At 41.9% G+C, this 9,990-nt stretch overlaps 1 long non-coding RNA gene across 1 annotated transcript; it reads right to left on the reverse strand.

Moving 5' to 3' along the window:
- Positions 1 to 433: 433 nt before the first annotated feature.
- On the reverse strand, positions 434 to 4,316 carry LOC135320915 (uncharacterized). Its single transcript, XR_010380290.1, has 2 exons — positions 3,162 to 4,316; positions 434 to 1,946 (listed from the first exon to the last, which is right to left on the reverse strand). It is a non-coding gene; the product is annotated as an uncharacterized LOC135320915 (long non-coding RNA).
- Between the last annotated feature and the right edge of the window lie 5,674 nt (positions 4,317 to 9,990).

The following is a 9,990-nucleotide window of genomic DNA, read 5'->3' on the forward strand; positions in this document are numbered from 1 at the left end:
ATTTTTCCCCTCTTCCAAAAAAATTGACTTTCCTTAATGTCTTACCTTGAGGAATTTTTTTTCATAGTTAACCCTTTAGTAAACCATGCTTCTCGGGATGGGCTTGGCCTTACATATGATCAGTCATCCAACTCCCATTGTGAGAGGACTCGGGCTCACCTCCTACCCTCCAGTCAAGGCAACTGAAACTCAGTACAGGAGCCAACAGGCACCCCAGGGCTTCTAAGGCTTGCGTATCACCCAGAATCCCTGCTTTCTGGTTTGTCTTGGCTTCTGAGGATTTCCCCTCACTTTCTTCACAATTAGCTGTGCAGCTTGAAAGATGAAGAAGGAAGGTTTTATTTCTTAATCAGCATTTTAAGAAACTTGTGTAATGAAGGTTTTCACGAGTTTCTAGAACCCTCCGTTGCCGAGACAGAAAACACACTAGATATTTTCTAAGTTTAGCTATCATGTGTATTTTTTCTTTTCTTTTGTTTTCTTAACTGCAAATAGACATTTTTTAATTAAAAAAAATAAGGCCCCAAATAGGATAGAGACTTGAAGGGGCATACAAAATTAAAGGGCAAAGACAGAAAAATGATAAATACTCTACAAGGTTAATATAATACTTACACTATGGATCAGATCAGCAATTCTCAGTAACAGCTAATTGAAATATGTCCATGAGGTAAAACGTCTCTCCTGTCAGGAGATGGCTAACAGAAAATAGAATTAAAACAACAAACTAAAATTCTAAGTCTGGCGAGGTACAGAATTCTACCAGCTAAATGTGTCTTCTTCTGGAAAAGAGGGAGGCTCACCAGCTCTTTACTGTGGAGCCTGAGCCCAGGGGATGGCGGTGAAGTGAGCTCTGTAAGTACCCAATAGCAAACTTGTGATGAATAAAGAGATGTGAGCTTTGATGACAGAGATGATACTACTATTCACTTGTCCTGTAAAGTATGTCTTCACGTTCAGTGATCAATACCTCAGCGTCCTCAGGGATTAAGATTATAGGAAAATTCACAGCCCGGGCCCAGACCTCCTCTTTGAGCTCATGACAATGCACTTAGATATCTCAAAGGCAACTCGAGCTCCACCTGCAAAGAGCTGACTTCACGGTGCTCCTCCCATAGCCGTCCTACCCAGGGCCCCTGGTCGGGGGGCAAGGTCTCCCTTCCTCTCCCAGCTCAGGCCCATCACTCACAGATGTGACTGGACCCCACCTTCAGGGCCCAGATTTCCTCAGTCACCGAGTCCCACCACCCACACCTGAACTACCAGGTACTCACTGGCACTCACTCAGCACTGACTGTGTGCTGGGGACCACGCTGCACACTGTGAACACGTTATCTCACTGGATCACCACAGCAGTCCTGGGAGGTCGGTACATCACTTCTTCAATTGATTAGATAAATTGTTTACTTCCTTGAGTGCATCATCCAAAGTGACACAGCTACTCAGCCACAAAACTGGGACTGAAAACCACTTGAAAATTCTACACTCCTACACCTGGCAGCCACCCTAATCTGACTCATCACATCACCTCCTGCAGAGCCTTCTAAATGTTTCTAAGCATTCTACAAGACAAAAGTGATCTACGAGAGCACCCCACTCCCCTACTAAAAATCTGTCAATGACGGTCCACTGCCCTTAGGAGAAAGCCCCACCGGGCCTGAGCACAGCCCAATGGCCCGGCATCCGCGTTCCCTGCGCGGCCTCGCCGCCTCACCCACCACACAGATCTACACGTGCCGTGTCCAGGACAGGGATGCTGACTCCGTACAACCCGGGGCTCGTCTCACTCAAACAATGATCACCTTCTTCAGTGTTCACCCTCTTCACTGCTGACGGTCAGAAAAATATTTTCTCAGGATGAATCAATATCTTTTTCCTTACAACTTCCTGTCATTGATAATGAGCTCCATCCAAAATACAGAAGACCTAATTCTCAGTCTCCTTATCTGTAAAGTGAGAATAACAAGGAAATATATGAAGTTTTAAGTGAAATAATATACATGTGAGGCTGAGGGACAATTCCCAACATACAGTAAGCACTCAATATGTGCTTACTTAATATTAATAGGAATATATTGCATTCCAGCAAAATTAACTCAATGTTTTATGGCTTTGTCCAACAGACTACAGACAAACATTTGGACGAACACCTTTGAGCAGATCAGCCCAAGCGTGCTGGGAGAGGTAAGCACTGACTCCAGTTACAGCTGCAGCCAACCAGCACTACGGGGCTGGGGCAGTTTGCTCAAACTCTTACATGTTGCTTGAGAATTTAGTTGTCATTAATGAATAAAGACAGGTGTTCTTTAGTCAAAATTCCTGAAACATATATCTTCAAAGATTGATGCAAATTTGATTTCAAGTACAACACTCTCACTAGAAATTATTTGAAAATGATAGTCTTAGCTCCTATGCACATCAAAAGGGCATGATCTTAATGTATCTGACTACACCAGAAGTGTTGTTTAAAGGAATTTAAGATGAAGCCATCCTAAATAAGCTCTCAGTATCATCTTCACAAAGCCCCACCCAAGGGTCTCATTTCTCACTTCCACATAGGTGTTCAGGTAGCTTAACCTGGGTCTTGGTTTCTTATAACACGGGGGTGGGAAGAGTTGTGGATAGATTTATGTAGCAAATATAAACCTAGAGTATTTGCTGTGTAGAAATCCTAGAAATAAACAAATTAATATATAGTCCTACCCTCAAGAAGCTCAGCCTTTCCATTTACAACAGCATTAAAAATAAAATGAGAGATAAATTTAACAAAAATTTACAAGATTTGTACATTGAATATTTTGATGTATCACCGAAATAATACTTAAAAGATCTACATATATGGAACACATCCCATGTTCATGGAATGGTAGACAATATTGTTAAAAACGTTAAGACTCCCCAAAGTGAGTTACAAATTCAGTGGAATCCTTATCAATATTCCAGCTGACTTCTTTGCAAAAATTGAAAAAGTGATCCCAAAATTCATATGGAAGTGCAAGGGGCCCAGGTCAGCCAAAACAATCTTGAAAAAGCAGAGCAAAGTTGGAGGACTCACTTTAAAGGGTACTAAAAAGCTATAGTACTAAGTCAGAATGGTACTGGCATAAGTTTGGATAAATAAATCTATGAGACATAATAAAAACCCAGGGGGAAAAACTTACATTTACAGTCAGTTTTCCACAAGGGTGTCAACAACACTCCATTGAAAGAATAGTCTATTCAACAAATGGTGCAGGGAGTGCTGAGTATCTGCAGGCAAAAGAATGAATCTGGAATCTGGACCCCCATATTTTAAATAAATAAAAATTAATTCAAAATTGATCACAGACAGAAACGTAAAAACTAAACCTATAAACTTTCTAAAAGAAGACACAGTATAAATCTTTGTGGTCCTAGGATAGGCTTTGGTTTCCTAGATACAATACGAAAAGCACAAGTGATAGAAGATAAAAGCAGATAAACTGGACTTCATCAAAGTTAAAACCTTTTTGTTACAAATTACATCATCAAGAAAGTGAAATGACAGGGGAAGGGGGTATATCAAGTGACAGAGTGCATGCTTAGCAAGAAAAATAAAATAAATCAATACATCTAATTACCTCCCCTGTAAAGAAATTGTTTTAATGCTTAAAAAAATAAAGTGAAAGGACAATCTGCAGAATAGGAGAAAAATTTTGCCAAGCATGTATCTAAGAAGAGACTAGTATTCAGGATATATAAAAAATGCTTACAACTGAACAATACAAAGAAAATCGACCCAATGTTTAAATTTGCCAAGGATTTAAATAAATACACAAATGGCCGATAAGCACATGAAAAGAAGCTCAGCATCACTAGCCAAATCAAAATCAAAATGAGTTCTCATTTTACACCCACTAGGACGGTTTTAATCAAAACATGGACAATAACAAGTGTCGTTGAGGAGGCAGAGATACCTCATTTGCGGCCAGTGGAAAGGGACAATGGTGCAGCTTCTTTGGAGAAGTCTGGTGTTTCCTCAAAAGGTTAGAGTTATATGGCTCAGCAATTCCACTCCTACATGTAGAGTCATCCCTCAGTATCCTCGGGGGGTTGGTTTCAGGAACCCCCCACCCTGGATACCATAATCCAAGGATGTTTGAGTCCCTTTACAATCAGCCATCTGGATCCATGAAGTGGAAACTACAGATATGGCGGGCCAACTGTACAGCCAACAGAATGAAAACATATTCTCACAAAAACTTGCACATCAATATTCATGGCAGTATCATTCAGAGTAGACAAAGGTTACAAACAATATCCATCCATCAATGAATGGATAAACAAAATTACCAAGAATAGGCCCACAAACTTTTGGTCATTGAATCTTTGACAAAGGAGGTGAGAACATACAATGGAGTAAAGACAGCCTCTTCAGCAAATGGTGTAGGGATAACTGGACAGCTGCATGTAAATGAATGAAGTTAGACTACTCCCTCACAGCATACACAAAAATAAATTCAAAATGGCATAAAGACTTAAACATGTAGACAAGACACTATAAACCTCTTAGAAGAAAACATAGGCAAAATATCTGACATACATCTCAGCAATGTTCTCCTAGAGCAGTCTACTCAAGCAATAGAAATACAAGCAAAAATATACAAGTGGGATGTAATTAAACTTACAAGGTTTTGCACAGCAAAGGAAACAGTAAGCAAAACTAAAAGACAACCTATGGAATGGGAGAAAATAGTTGCAATAAATGAGACTGACAAGGGCTTAATTCCCAGAATATATAACACCTTTTACACTTGATAAGAAAGAAAAACAAACAATTCAATCCAAAAATGGGCAGAAGGCCTAAAGAAGCTTTTCTCCAATGAAGACATACAAATGGCCAATAGGCACATGAAAAAATGCTCAATATCATTATCAGAGAAATGCAAATCAAAACTGCAATCAAATATCACATCTCACCAGTCAGAATAGCCATCATTCAGAAGTTCACAAACAATAAATGCTGGAGAGGCTGTGGAGAATAGGGAACCCTCCTACACTGTGGTTGCAGTTTGGTGGAGCCATTGTGGAAAACAGTACAGAGGTTCCTCAAAAGACAAAACATTGACCTCCCATATGACCCAGCAATCCCACTCCTGGGCATATATCCAGAAGGAACCGTAATTCAAAAAGATACCTACACCCCAATATTCAGAGCAGCACTATTTACAATAGCAAGACATGGAAACAACCTAAATGTCCACTGACAGATGACTGGATAAAGAGGTTGTAGTATATTTGTACAATAGACTACTATTCAGCCATAAAAAAATAATAAAATAATGCCATTTGTAGAAACATGAATGGACGTGGAGAATGTCATTCTAAGTGAAGTAAGCCAGAAAGAGAAAGAAAAATACCATATGAGATCGCTCACATGTGGAATCTAAAAAAACAAACAAACAAAAAGATAAACTTATCTACAGAACAGAAACAGACACACAGACATAGAAACCAAACTATGGTTACCAGAGGGGAGAGGGTGTGGGAAGAAATAAATTGGTAGTTCAAGATTTGCAGATACTGAGTATGTATAGAGTAAACAGCAAGTTTATACTGTATAGCACAGGAGAATATATTTAATAACTTATAGTAACTTATGTTGAAAAAGAATATGAAAATGAATACATGTATGTTCCTATATAAATGAAATGTTGTGCTGTACACAAGAAACTGATGCAAAATTATAAACTGACGCAACATTATAAACTGACTAGAATTCAATGAAAATATTTTTAAATAGAGAAAAAACGAAAAAAAAAGAAAAAGGATATTATAAAACCAAAACAATAAAGTACTGACTGAGGCTACAACATGGATGAACCTTGAAAGTTTATACGAAAATAAGCCAGACACAAAAGGGCAAACAGTGCCCTTTTAGGTGAACTGTATCTAAGCCTTTATTGTACTATTCCAGTAAATTTTCTGGAAGTTTGAACTCTCAAAATCAAAATAAAATGTATTATTCATTAAAAACCTAAAATGATTCCTCACAGGAGGGCTTTAATTATTAAATGCAGAAATGCATGTAAAGCTCCTGGAACAACACTTTGCACGTCCACACACAGTCACTGCTGTCACTGCCACTCAGAGGGTGGTGCCAGCGCTGATGAGGGCTGCCTCCAATTGCTCCCCTGCAGACAGGAGTGAGGGCCTGGGCTCTGACAGGAAGGGTGACCGGGAACATGGGTTAGACAGAGCCACGCCCCAGACTTTGTATTACCCAACTTTCTTATACAAACTGCTCCATGTAACATAAACACGCTACAGGGATGTATCTTACGACACAGGGAATATAGCCAATGTTTTACAATAACTATAAATGGAGCATAACAATAAAAATTGTGCAACTATTGTACACCTGAAACCTATATCATATTGTAAATCAGCTATACTTTTATAAAATGTTAAAAAATAATTTTAAAATGTTATCACTTCAGTATTCAATTCGGTTTTTAAGTAACTAATAAACAGCTTAGAATGTATAAAACATTTAAGTGTGATAAGTTTGTTTACATATTTATTTACTTTCAGCCTCCTGCTAAAAGAGAAATTAAACAATTTTTAACACAGCTTAACAACCATAACAACAAAAAGACAAAAGTTAGAGTGAAAAGAAAATGGAGATTCAATACTTAAATGAAACCAGGGGGAAGTAAACTCATAAAAACGAATGCCATGAAGTCAGGGTAAGTGTTAAAGGCCGACTAGAAATTCAGCCGTAAGATTCTTGGCAGCTAAAGCAAAAAGTAAAAGATGATGGGGCGGGTGGTAGAGCTCAGTGGTAGAGCGTGTTCTTAGCGTGCACGGGGTCCCGGGTTCAACCGCCAGGGCCTCCTCTAACAGATAAATACACCTAATTACCTACCCCCCCAAAAGAGCCCCAATGAAAAGAAAAAGAGATATTTCTTTCCTAAGAAAACCTGATGTTAAATTTAGATTAAATACTTGAAAAAAAAAAGAAAGAAAAATAGAAAAAGATGAGTGACACAAGCGATAATGCCCGTGAGATAAATCTGCGGTGGCTGCTGGCACGTCCCCATGTCCCACGTGGGAAAATCTGAAACATCCTTCTCACCACTCAGAGTCATCCTCAGCCCACCCCACCCCTCTCCCTGTTAAATGCAGGAGCACAGGCAGGGCCCGGCCTTTGCTCTCTCTGTGTCAACACAGTGAGACAGGATGGAAGGGGCCAGAGCACAGCCATTCAATGCAGGCCACAGCAATTAACATCAAAATGGTGAAGGATTCAACCCCCAGTAGGCCTTGAGGCTCAGGATGAAGAGATTTTACTTCTAGCAGATCTTGAGCTTCATTATACACCCGTTGTAATAGTAACATGGTGAATAACACGCCCCAAGGCACCATGGCCATCCCAAGGCTAGCCACAAAAGGTCACAGTGTGGGAAATGGCCAACTCCCTGGGAATCCCAGCCCCTTGCCCTTAGGCTGCTCCTTCTAATTATTAGCATATAAAACAACCAAGCCCATGAAAACCAGCAACACAGCGCCACCTCGCGGTCATCACTCTCTCTCCCTCTTCGGAGAAGGCCCACACTTTGTCTGTGGAGTGTGTAACTACTTTTAATATGAGCACCCAACCCCCACACCTCGTGGCATTTCTCCTGCCTTCCAATGTGTCTCTGTGAATAAATCTACCTTTACTCAACAGTGGCTTGCTCTTGAAATCTTTCCTGCATGAAGCCAAGGACCCACGTCTGGTGGGGCACATTCCAGGGGCTCAACCAAAGCCTGGGACACAGCCCTTCCCATGCCCCACTTATGTTTTCTTGTATCAACAGGACTGGGATGTGAAGGGAGTTCTGAGGCCCCAGCTAAGGGACAGAAGTAGCCCCCAGGACCAAAATGGCGGGCAGCCCCTCCCCCAGCAGGGGCCCTGAGGTCAGCCCGGTTCTCTGTGGTTCTCTGTTGTGCTGACTCCCCAGCCAGAGAGCGTTCTCCTAGGCCTGTCCCCACAAAACCCTTTTCTCCAAAATGCAAGCACATCATTTCACAGTCCTCTTATTCAACCAGGAAATTTTCAGCCCACTTTTTCCTTCCCTAGTAAAGAATCTATCTGTCCTCCCTCCCATCCCACCACTTCTTTTTTGTGAGAACTCTGTACTCCCCATACACCATCCTGAACGCAGGTGCCTTGCTGGCTGGGACCGAGATGTTTCAGTCTCACACAGCCTGCATCCTTTCACTTTCCCCTTTCTACCTTAAAAAGCCTTTCCTGTGTCTCCCACCCCTCTGATTCTGAACTTCACAAAGTGCTGAGGTTGCATGCAGTCACTGTGTGCAAACCTCCCAGGTTTTGACTAGGTTTCCTTCACAAGATCTTCATTTAGGAGCTTCATCAAGAAGTTTAAAGAGTCTTTTCTTACATCGGAGTGGAGGAGCCTGCATAAAATTTAAATGGCCTTGAAGAGAGAGTTAACCAGGGACAGAGAGGTCATAGGTCTTAGTCAAAAGTGTCACGAGGCAAAATGTTCTTCGAAGGCTCAGAGTGGCTTCTGAACACGGAGTCGGGAGGGAGGAGGTGCCAGGCTGTGAGTGGGATGAGTGACACTGGGTACGCTACCCCAGCTGGGGAAGTATTGGATTTTGTTCTAGTTTTCCAAAGAATTTCTTACCACCTTTTCTCTTATTGTTACATACCATTTCCTACGGATTAAGAAAATCAATGTCAGTCATTTGGGCCACTTGGTAGAAGCTACACGATGCCATTCACAGGGCTGGGATGTAACAGCCACACCAGTCTAGGTTGAAAGACCAGTGGGGGTATTTCCAAGGTAATCACGGGCATGCAGCAAACTCCCCAGCTTCAATTACCTCATCTCAAAAGTGGGGCCAATAAAACTACCAAGCAAAGTGCGTGATGATTATGGCCGACATCTGTTTACTAGGTAAGTGCCCGTGACAGCTGACACTGGATTAAGAATGAATATGATCAACGAGGCACAGTCAGCCTGGTTACATGCACCCTGCCTTCATGCCTTGGTGCAGGAGCGGAGTTTGTTTAGCTGAAATGAACGCCCCCAGAGCAGCCCGGAAGGGAAAGCTCCCAGCTCTGCACGGCGAGGCGTGTTCCTTTCCTTCTCTGAGCTGATAACAGTTTACAGTCGTCTGTTTTTACATTTATCCCTTTAGTACCTGCCTCCCCTCCGGAGTTTTTGCTTAAGCAGAACAGGTCCAGGTTTGTGTTGCTGCCTGCCGGATATTCTGGGCTGGGAGACAGGCGACTCCACGTCTGGCTCTGGTGCTGAACGGAGAGGGCAGAAAGCCCAGGGGCCCATGCTGAACAGAGGCCCCTGCACCCAAAATTATGGTCTGACTTTGGGCAAATTACACCGTCTTCTTTACCCTAAGATTCCTCATCTGTTCATGAAAATAACTGCCCATGGCACGTAGAGTTTCAAGGATTAAAGGAAATCACCAAATTCACAACCTATTCAAGGGGCTACCAGTACGTCCTCAACAGGCACATGCTACCTTTACGGCTGTAACACACGCTAAGCGGGGCGGAAGGACACAGTGAACACTGCTAAGTGCCTGTTAAGTGTTTCATGTGTGTTATAATACTGTTTAAACTTACAACAAACCCAGGAAGAAACGAATATTATAATGCATATTTCACAGATTCACCAACAGTTTAATGGAGGTTACACTCTAGTCCAAGGTCCTTTGGTGAGGAAATGGCGATTTAAACCTGAATCTGAGCCCAGGCCTGGGCTACACCTCTCTCCAATCCACCTCACCACTTGCCTATGAAATCCACCTGTCCAATACACGTTTGCACAGGTCAGCTCTTAAATGCAAAGTGTGCCACCGTTTGTCAATGTTTGTTAATTACCATAAAGTGCTCTCAGAAACCGCTACAGAAAAGACAGGTTGACCCACATCCCTGCCAACAAAGAAGAGATATTCTGCCTTGCGTTCTCCTGTAATGTGCAGAAACCCTTCCCTACA

Source organism: Camelus dromedarius, unplaced genomic scaffold (assembly GCF_036321535.1).
Source record: "Camelus dromedarius isolate mCamDro1 unplaced genomic scaffold, mCamDro1.pat HAP1_SCAFFOLD_164, whole genome shotgun sequence".
NCBI lineage: Eukaryota > Metazoa > Chordata > Mammalia > Artiodactyla > Camelidae > Camelus > Camelus dromedarius.